Below are 10,856 nucleotides of genomic sequence, written 5' to 3'. Positions count from 1 at the left end.
TTTTATAATCACAAAATAAATAAAAATAAAAGTATTATAATTTTCCATCTAATCATGGTTACCCTATGCCGTTATTTAATATCAAAGTACAGTAATGATTTGACTTCAGCGTTTAATAAACGACATCCATTTATAAAATGCATTATTTTTTAAGAGTAATGACGCAGGAAGCCGGTGTAAATTTAAATAAAAATAAATCTACTAAAAAACCTTTAAGTTACTGAAGAATAATGAGCTATGAGCGATTTTGGGGATAGATAAACTATTAGATTTCTGAACGCAGCCTAAAATTACATAGTACTGTCAATGTCAATGAGGACAGAATTGAAATTGAAGTTTGAATTATGACCAATCAACGTTAAAATATTTGACCTATTTTATTTCTATTGGTTTGTGTGACCAGTGGTGATTCATTTTATTTTGTGATTGGTTGTTTTGCCGTATGATGACATTCAATTTAGTTTCTAATATTTAGCCCGCGTCACTCCAAAAACATTTGCATAGAATCTATGCAACCAGTTCATTGAATTAAAAGATTTTCTTACTATAAAGCTTTTGTGAAACTTAGAAAATAGATATTTTATATAAAGTTATATTTTAAACAGCTGCACAATAGTATTAATATTAATTTATTTTATTGTGTTGATACTCCTAAATGATTCGTTTTAGTTTTGGCAATATAAGAGTAGTGCCGACTCGTAAATAACTGATTGTAGTAGATATAGGTATTTATTTATTTACGATTTACGATTAATATTGTTACCATTATTTCTCGATTATTTTTTATTTATAATAATAGATTGAGCGTATTTATTTGTAAAACGCTAAATAGATATTATGGTGATGATAGAAACAATTAATGGATGGAAATTAATAAATAATGGAGGTTTTACTTGATTAATTTAATTATTCGGTCTCGAGATACAGAAGGTAGGTAAGTCCATGAATATTCAGATTGATATTAAATTATTTTCAATTTCTCCTAAATTTCAGTAATATTTCCCTTTTTGTGTATTTTCCATTCCTTTAGTGATCCAGTGAGTGTTGTTGACTGGAAAACGTAATGATGATTGAAGTCAGTTTATTGGATATGGTGATAGCCACCATGGGAGTGCTAATAACCATGGCCCTATTGAGCTGTTTATGCTGTTTGTGTATGAAATTCAGGTGAGTGTGTTTACTACTTTGTTTGAATTTTTTATTCTATAGAAATTCGTGTTCAAAGATAAATAATTTTTAAAAGGTTTTTGATAACAATAATTGCAAGTCTAAGAATAGAATAGAAATAATCTTTATTTAAATAGACTTGTTTACAATATCTCTTCAATAATATAATGGCTCTTTTGGCAATTTACCTCTTTTACCAAATTCCAATGGGACCATAGAAGAGTCATCAGGTCTTGCATTGGGATCAACAGTTGAATGATATACTTAATCATGATTATTTAAAGCAGTAGCTTTTATAATAATAATGAAGCAATTGTTCTTTATATTTGCTATATTGCTTTAGAACATCATGGATGGTTACTGGGTTACTTATTACTTTTAGTCATATATATTATATAGCAAAAAGTCACAAGGAGCTATTTCACAGCTATATGGAGGTCTATAAAGCTGCTCTAAGTAAAATTTTATTTCAATATTAGTGAAAATTACAATTTTAATTAATTATTTTATTTAATTACTAGCATTTATCCATATCTTCATCCGTGTGACCAGGATATGTCCATTGACTAGGATAAAGTAAAGTAGCCTATAACTTTCTCCATCCCATACTCTATGTGTATACTAAATTTCATAGTGCTTGTTTAAGGTGTTAAGGCAGTTAACAAACAAACAAACTTACATTCTCATTTATAATATTACTAAGGTTTAAACAACAATTTGTTTACAAATTACAGTGATCTCCGGTTGAAGTGTTACATAATAGAAACAGCAAAGAAGAAAGGCATTAAGGTAGACCTCGATAAGTTGGATCCCAAACGTGAATGCCAATCGCTGCAAGCAAACGAACATTGCACAATTATGGTGCCAGATGTTGGTATTATACTATAGCTTGTAAGAAAAAGTATTTATAAACAAGTTTGCTTGTAATTATAGTAAGGTTACATAACCTTTATTGCCTCTGATATGTATATACCAGAGGTAGAATTTGTGTAAAATTGAATGTATGAGTACTTCTCAATTCACTTGTCTTATACTTGTTTCTATTACCAAATAACAGTCTTTCATACTGGTATTGTTCAGGAAGGCGCATACGTACTCTTTGCAAAGCTTTGCTCGCATCTTAGGGTGGGCATAAGATGATTCTAGGGTGGGCGTCAGAGGATTGTGGGGTAAGCATGGCTCACCCAACCTCCATTGAAATGACGACTTGGATCTTAAATTATTTGGTTCCAACATTATTAGTAGGTAATATGAGAGTATTGGCTACAATTTTTCATATAATTCTGTGCAATTAAGAGTAGTGACTCTATGTTTTTTATATTTTCAATTAATCCAGAGTGTCATATGTAGAAAACATTTAAACATCAAAATCTCAATTTTGTTACTAAGAGCACTAAATTTATAAATAAATAACTATAACAACTTTTTATAGATTTCTTATATTAGATTATATATATATATATATATATATATATATATATATATATATATATATATATATTGTATTCATGTACGCTACTCTGTGCTGTAGACGACACTAAGAGAAATGTTTATACCACATTATATTAATGGTAAGTGAATCCCGTGTCGTGTGAACAAGCCTTTACTGTATACACGTATAATAGGGTACATTATAGTTTTATAAAATTTCTGTCTGTGTTAGTTTTTTAAAATTCTAACGAAATAATTTAAACCTACCGCTCTAGACAAGCGGCGAACGAATTTATCAATAGAGGTCTTCGTTAATACACACTCGTGAAAGAATAAGACGACGAATATTGCTGTCTCGTTCTATCTCATGTACGCTCAGCGATGACGTATTTCTGACCGATTATCATTCGCTAATGGCTAAAGGGCTGTATAGTATAGTAGTTAATGTCGCTTGATTGATCAAGTAATGTACATTTTTTTATAGCTCAATCTTTGCCTTGATTCTTCGTCGGCTTTATGCTGGTTTTGTTAGCCGAGAAACCTTTGTATTAAACGTGTATGTATTATTGATATTATACTCAAATGAAGTTCCTATCGTAAATAAAAAAAAAAGTAGTCATATTTGTACCCTCATATTCATAAAAAAACATTACATCGTGCTATTTTCCCTTTTTCTCAAATTAGGAATTTAGCTAGAGAGAAAGAGATGAAATATAGTAAGTTAAAATAGAATTTTATGATATAGTGAGATTTAGTTTAGAGAATATACTTAAATGAGAAAGTAGATGTAACAATTATTGAATCTTTTATATTATTCCTAGCTTTCGAATAGGTATATACCTATGTATATATACATATATAGTATATGTAAACTTGTCTAAACATTTGAAAGTGAAAATGATAGATTTAATAAGATTTTAATGGTACTATACAGTATGTTAATTAACGTAACCAATTCCTAAAACTAGTGTTAGTATTTAAAAATATATATGACTAAATACTAAAAAATATAATTGTCGAAAAAAAGAACAACCTGTATCTTTACCAACGGAAATGCATAGTACAATATATGTACATACCTATTATTGAGTAGTGCCGTTGGGTTTTGGTGATATTAAAAAAAATCAAGGAAAAAAAATGTTTTTATAATTCTATTATTGTAATTATTTATATTTATAATAAGTTTACTATTGTAATTTTTTGGGGGAAACAATAAAAAGTAACTATCTATCTATCTATTTAAGAATACAAAACTTTGTACAAAAGTCGATTGCTTGGGTACCTCTGTCTCATTCGAGTTTCAACCGCGAAGCAGTTGTGTTTGCATGGCTGTGTTTCGGTTTGAAGGGTGGGATATGGCGTGAATTTACTGGGTACAGAGGAATATCACCTGAGTCCTCAGGAATGGCAACGCATGGGGGGTATCATGGGCGAAACAGTATACTCTGTTATGTCCATGGTACTGCTCATGTGTATAGGCGACGGTTACCACTTTCCATCAGGTGGGCCGTCAGCTTGTTTGCCATTCTAAGTTGTATAAAAAAAAAAAAAGAATAGTTTTAAGTAAGAGGTTACGTCAGTTAACATACTGTATACTAATATTAATAACTTCGATTTTTACAACTAGAGCAATTATAATATATGTAGAGACACCCACTTATTTTATATACTATTTAATATATTAGAACGTAGTTTAGAACGTATATTACTAGAGAGAATCTTGGACACAGGTATTTTATAGATAAGCAATTTTCGCCTTAATCGTTTTCATCTATAATATATACTTATATAAAAACGTATTTATTGGCTTAGTCGTTAAATAAGAAAAGTGGTATACACGTTATAAATATTTTTTTTCTATTTATGACAAAGGGCTTATGCCACCATCGTACAACCCGCCATAAACTAAACTTTCATCCCAACCATCTGGACGAGTGGTGGTCCTCCACCGTGCGTTTTTCAAGGCACTTTCTTCCACGCACAACCACTTTTTGGAATCAACTTCCAGCAGCAGTATTTCCGAACTGATACGACAACATAAACTTCAAGAAAAGAGCATATTCCCTTTTAAAAGGCCGACAGCACGCCTGCAATGCCGTTGGTGTTGTGGGTGACCATGGGCGGCGGTAGTCACTCACCATCATCACCACCGCATGCTCGTTTGCCCTCTGTGATGTAAAAAAAAAACCTATGTATATATAAATGTCCATGGTATTGTTTATGTCTATAGGCGACGGTTACCACTTTCCATCAGGTGAGCCGTTAGCTTATTTACCACTCTAAGTTGCATAAAAAAATCTTTATTACTGCTTTATTTTATTTTTAAGCCACCTTAAAAAAAAAGAAAAGATTTCAATATATCTGATAGATAGATCCAATTTTTTATTCACTACAAAAGATATTAGATAATTAACAGAAAGTTTTATTAAAAAAATATTTTATTTAGTTTAATGTATTAAAATTAAAACTTATAAAAGTTATATATATTAACTTTTAGATTTTGTCATTTTATTATTATATTATTATTTTTAATTCCTAAAATTTTTGACTATTAGAAGGTGTAGGGACACCGTTAAGCGGTGGAAATACGTTTGTCCTTACTTCTGATATTGAGGATGAAGCGATTACAATATTTAAGAAGGTACGTGCACTTACTTACTACTTGATTTCAAGCCGAGTGCAAGGACGAGTTAACTAACTGCCCTCCAACTTAATAATAATGTAATCGCTTCATATCCGCGAGATGTGGACATTCGATTAAGAATCGAATAATCGATTGATTGAAGCGCCGCTTGGGACGATACAGAAGGTTTATCTTAAAAGTAAAATACATCCACTGTAATATTTCTGTTTAATTTAAAGCTTATTACAAAAAGAGGAGGGTCTTAATTTGTTTGGTAGGTACTTTAGTGTTATCTTCAAAAGTGTGTGTGGTTTTGCATGTTCTGGATACGACAACGTTGACACTTACTGTTTCCTTTCATGCACTCTAATGTAACTAGCGAAACTAAGTTTGTTTTTGAAGACCTAGTGCGGTATAGTTGGCTAGATTTATTGTTTATATATATGTAGGATCGTTTAGCACAAGTCTTAAGAGCGAAACATTTAAAAAAAATATTATTATTGTTATTTCAACCGTTAACTGTAAAGGAAGAATAAGGGAAGTTTTGCCAGTAGTTGCCACGCTTGGCAGGCGGGTTGGCAACGGCAGTTAGTCTTTTAGAGATGTTTTAAGAGGGACGCTACTGTCCATCCCTCGCCCTTCCTTCCACGGGAAAGAAAGGGATGTCCCATTCTATGTCGGGGCATACACGGAGATTTAAAAGATTACAGTAGTAAATAAAAAAAAAATAAGTAAATTAAATTAAATAAAAAAAAAAGATCTTATTGATAAATGCAATATCTTCTAGGCAACCATTCCAATAGCTGTAAACCAGCGTCTAAATCTCATGTGATGTTATAGATGAGCAAAATTACTATTGAAAGTGTTCAAGGTCTAAAATATTTGTATCTTGTATTTAAATCTTTATTTTCCTAATATATAATGTAGAATTTAACATAGAAACTGGATATTCTACGAGTCAGGAAAATATTCGGAATTATTATCTTTGCAATATATATGTACGTACTTATCTAAAAGGTAATATTAATAGATGGAAACTAATTAAGTTTAATTAAATAAATTTAATTAATTAATTATATTTAATACTTTCAATATTATATTAATAAAAGTAAACAAGTACGCAATAACCTATGTAACGCTGGAAAGAAGAACGGCATATCGATTATAACAATCGACGTGCCGTTAAACCGATTTGGATTATTGTTTTTTTTATATTTAAGGAATTTGCTGAAAAACAATATATTTCACTTTTGTGGAACAGCATTTTAGATAATTTAAATGATTAAAAATAATTTGAGTTATTTAAATTAATTAAAATTGTTGTGTTCCGTTACAACGAATTTAATTTTGATTTTACTATGTTGTTCGTACAGCGATACACACAAAAAAAGTGTCCTTTAAGCTCAGTCAGATATTAAGTTATCGGCACATCTAATTTCATATAAAATATGCACGGTAGGTTATCTATGATACACGTACGAGTATTGATACGATCTAGTCACGTTTTAATTATAAGTATAGATACTGATCTCATTTTGTGCATTTATTTAATTATACTTATAAATGCTGATCTCATTTTGTGCATTTATTTAATTATACTTATAGATGCTGATCTCATTTTGTGCATTTATTTAATTATACTTATATATGCTGATCTCATTTTGTGCATTTATTTAATTATACTTATAGATGCTGATCTCATTTTGTGCATTTATTTAATTATACTTATATATGCTGATCTCATTTTGTGCATTTATTTAATTATACTTATAGATGCTGATCTCATTTTGTGCATTTATTTAATTATAAGTAGAGATGTTGATTTTTTTATGCATTTATTTAATCATGTAAGTCAATAATTTAGAATTTTAATAATTTACTTTGTCTGCGCAGAGATGATGGCTTTTTGTTTGCGTACATAATTTCCATTTGTGTAAACCATGTATTTGAACAACGTGTACGCATACGATATTAGAAAAAATAAATACTAAAATCATAGAGAATGATTGAAAATTTTTTAAACGGACGATGTTGGAATTTGCACATTCCACGCCATGTTCAGGTCAGTTTAGCAGTTCAGCTACCGTTGAACACCCGCTCATGAATTTGCAATTTTGAAGTAAATTACTAAGTGTCTAATTAAAAATGTTTATTCGGGTTATTAGGTCATAAATCGACGAATGTTTTTCATCAGTTATGAAGGGGCATTTCGCCCGCACACAAAATTTCTTATTGGCGCAGGTCATAAAGTGTATTTTTTTGTCATAAGTTATTTTTAGTCCATTTTTATGTATAATGTATAAAAATACTTATAATTTTTTATATATATTTTTTATTAAGTTGTATTGAATTATTAGATACGTTTTACAAGGGATTGAAATTGTATACCTAAGTAAAAATTGTATGAGTTCTCACTCTACTGTTATTCTTCTATTGATTGAAAAAGTAACGAAGTTTGTGAGAATTTACTGAAATGTAATTAAATATGTATGTACAATGTTTAACAATATTTGTTTGTAATTGTTAAATTATTTATCTTCACTGTAAGTCCCTTATGGCTAATATATATTAAGGGTCTTTGGTGTTCTCTTCCCTTTAAATTTCAAGTTTAAATACAGAGCTGTTGTTTTAATACGTTCGTAAATCGATCATATCCTAGTGGACTAGTGGAGTAGTCATCATGGACTCTTAAGTCCATGATGACTAGTCTCGCGTTTCAGAGAAAACGAAAATTGAGGGTATAAATAGATTTATTTTTTATTTCCTAATGTATTACCAATTGATGCTATCAAACTAGTTGTAGAGAAATAAGAAATTTTGCAATACCATTTATTTCTAGGTTGAAATTATATGTTTGAATTAAATCTTCCACATTAATTATTGTTGAATTAATTATTTTCACAGAATTTACATGTATATTAATTTTTTCTTTTTTTTTTTGTTTATAATCTTTTTTAATGAGGTATTTTCTTTGAATCCAAATAAAGTTTTTATTTTATTGCTGCTGGAAGTGTCAGACTGACTGTTTTTGTTAATTTGAGTATGCTCTCAAATGTGTAGCAATTCTAGAGTACAACAGATTGAACTAATATACGCAATAACTCTTAAAACTTTATAGTCATATTATTTTTTATAGTCGAATTTTCATGGATTGCTTATTGTCCAGCTTAAAATATTTCTTAGATCAGGCCTTACAAGGCTGCAAATAACCTATTGAACCACCCGGCTTTAACTTTCATTTCATCTAGGTTTAACATCTTGTATTGTGGCAAACTCATTTAAAGCAACAGATCTGTATATTGTTTTACACTATTATGAATTTCATATTTTATATTGAATGATGTATTCAAATTGAATCCAGCGTCAATCGAATTTTGGTGATTATCTCTCGTTTTTTTTATTATAAGATACCCAAGTATCGAAAATAAAAAAAAATGTATCTATGTTATACTTTTACTAGTTTTAACATTTTAAGTGGATAGAAACTGATAGATAATCGAATGACGAGACCAAAGACGCATCAAGACACAGCTATGGGCCAAAATGCAGCGCACAAAATGTTATAAGTATTTTAAGGCGTTTACACACGAATGGAATAATGTAATAAATATTTGATGATATTTATGTATTTGTCTGATGGTTGATATGCGATCTCTGACGTAATAGGTATTTTTATGCTTTGATATTAAGTTATAACATTAAAAGCACCTACAAGCGTCGTAGTGTTGTTATATTATTCCTTTATCTATGATGTTATTTCATCAAACCTAAACTTTTTATTAGGTGTTTGTGTAAGCACAAGTAATGTTAAATAATAAAATTATTTCGATTTAACGATGTGTGCCAAATACACCGAATCACAATAGTTTCATTCATTCAATAATGAAAAACGATTATTCCGTGTGTAAATTTATAATAAAGGGTAGTGATACTGCCATTACGCCAATTGTGTGACTGAATGTTTAATCTATTATTATTAATGTATTTAGTACATATTTTGTAGTCATCTTTGAAGTTATTAACTAGTCGAAATAAACTATTAAAATGATTTTTTTTTTAATTCAAAATGCTCCTCTTTATAAGTTGAAGTACCTATTCAGAGAAACAGAATGTCGTTATGGTGAACTTAATATTAGAATAACCGAAGCCTGTAATCTCTAGCACTGTTGAAATAGATGATAATGGAATGGTAACCCCGCCTGCGCTAACGGTATACGCTGGCGGGGTACCAGTGAGGGATGATTGTTTAGAATGAAAAAGCAGGTCAGTTAGCCTATTATGATGAATACATTTGAATTTTAGTAAGTTGGTTTCCAAAGGAAACCACGTGGAGGTCAACCTGACAGGGTATATTGGTAGCAATAGGACTGGTAGTCCACATTACTAACAATCCCTTCTCTCCGTATCTTTAGCACCAGGAGGGAGAAATTGTTTCTCATCTCATCTCATATCTGTCATGCCTGTCTCCTATTAGGGTAGGCAGAAACAATGGAACGCCAAATGCTTCGATTCAAGTAGACCTCTTTCGCTTCTTCCACATTCATAAATCACGCTCGCCGGTTACGGGTACTTTTAATTTGGCCTTTCTTCAGCACGTCGCCTATTTGTCCACATACGTCCGTCTAGGGCGGCCCCTACCGACATCTCCATTCATTTACTTCATTCATTCATTTAGTTAATAGTTCTGTGGTATTTAGAAGTTATGTCTAGCAACACTGTCGTACACGATCGGTTTGTCAGAGTAAACGCATTTTGGAAAAGCCTAATAATGTAATGATATGTAGGTATACGCTGATAGGAAAGTCTAATGTAACAAATAAGAAAGTTACTATTGATTTAATTAGTGTAATATAGTTTGTATAAAGGAAAATATGACAGTTGGCTGCTTCATTTTCCACATAAACACTACAAATTCCATAGAAATTACATAGCTCCCCCTGGAAATCATTGTAGTTATTAGCTAAACCAACATATCCTCATGATCATCTCCTATTATCTCCCACTGATACTCCGCCAGTGTATGCCAATAGAGTAGATGGAGTTACTACTCCATTTTAATTATATTGAAAGCATCTTCTTTACTTATAAAATTGTTGTGAGTTCGCGAGTAAGAGATCGTTTCTTATTAAAGAGTATATAACTAAGGAACAAGAAACCACACTTCATATAAACCACGTAAAATGACTTGGTCAGTAATATCTATCAAATCAACAGAAAAAAAAAATTCTTTTTCTCGGTATGTTGGCTAGCCTGATATTCGAAAATGGAAACGAATAGGGTTATGTAGTTTTTCGATATTAATAAAATATAAATATTTCACTGAAACATGAACCATGTAATGAAAGAAACATATAAATTTTATGTCACATTGCAATTCGATGTGCGATTCGATGAAAATTTTTTTAGCAAAAATAAAACAAAAAATAACATTCTTAAATATATTTATTATTTTATACAACAGTACCTTGAGATCTAAATTTCCTAATATTATTGATGGTAAACACAAGATTCAACAATTCTCGTAATATCTGGTCAATTTCAAGATTTGATCTCGTAATAGAGTCAATAATAATTGTATATAGTCGTAATTTCCCAAAATAAAAAAAAATATGAAATACAAAGTTAAAACTGTTTC

General features: G+C 30.3%; 1 long non-coding RNA gene across 2 annotated transcripts; it reads left to right on the top strand.

The window, feature by feature from the left end:
- The first annotated feature begins 566 nt into the window (after positions 1-566).
- LOC128200388 (uncharacterized) lies at positions 567-9,269 on the top strand. Of its 2 annotated transcripts, none has more exons than XR_008252714.1 (3): positions 567-930; positions 1,031-1,167; positions 1,902-9,269. It is a non-coding gene; the product is annotated as an uncharacterized LOC128200388 (long non-coding RNA). The 2 variants fall into 2 exon arrangements; XR_008252713.1 differs by having other exon boundaries at positions 567-934.
- Positions 9,270-10,856: the final 1,587 nt, after the last annotated feature.

Source organism: Galleria mellonella, unplaced genomic scaffold (assembly GCF_026898425.1).
Source record: "Galleria mellonella isolate WM207_F2 unplaced genomic scaffold, CSIRO_AGI_GalMel_v1 utg184, whole genome shotgun sequence".
Taxonomy (NCBI): Eukaryota; Metazoa; Arthropoda; class Insecta; order Lepidoptera; family Pyralidae; genus Galleria; species Galleria mellonella.
The sequence above is the reverse complement of the archived record's forward strand: the minus strand, read 5'-3'. Positions and strand labels throughout refer to the sequence as shown.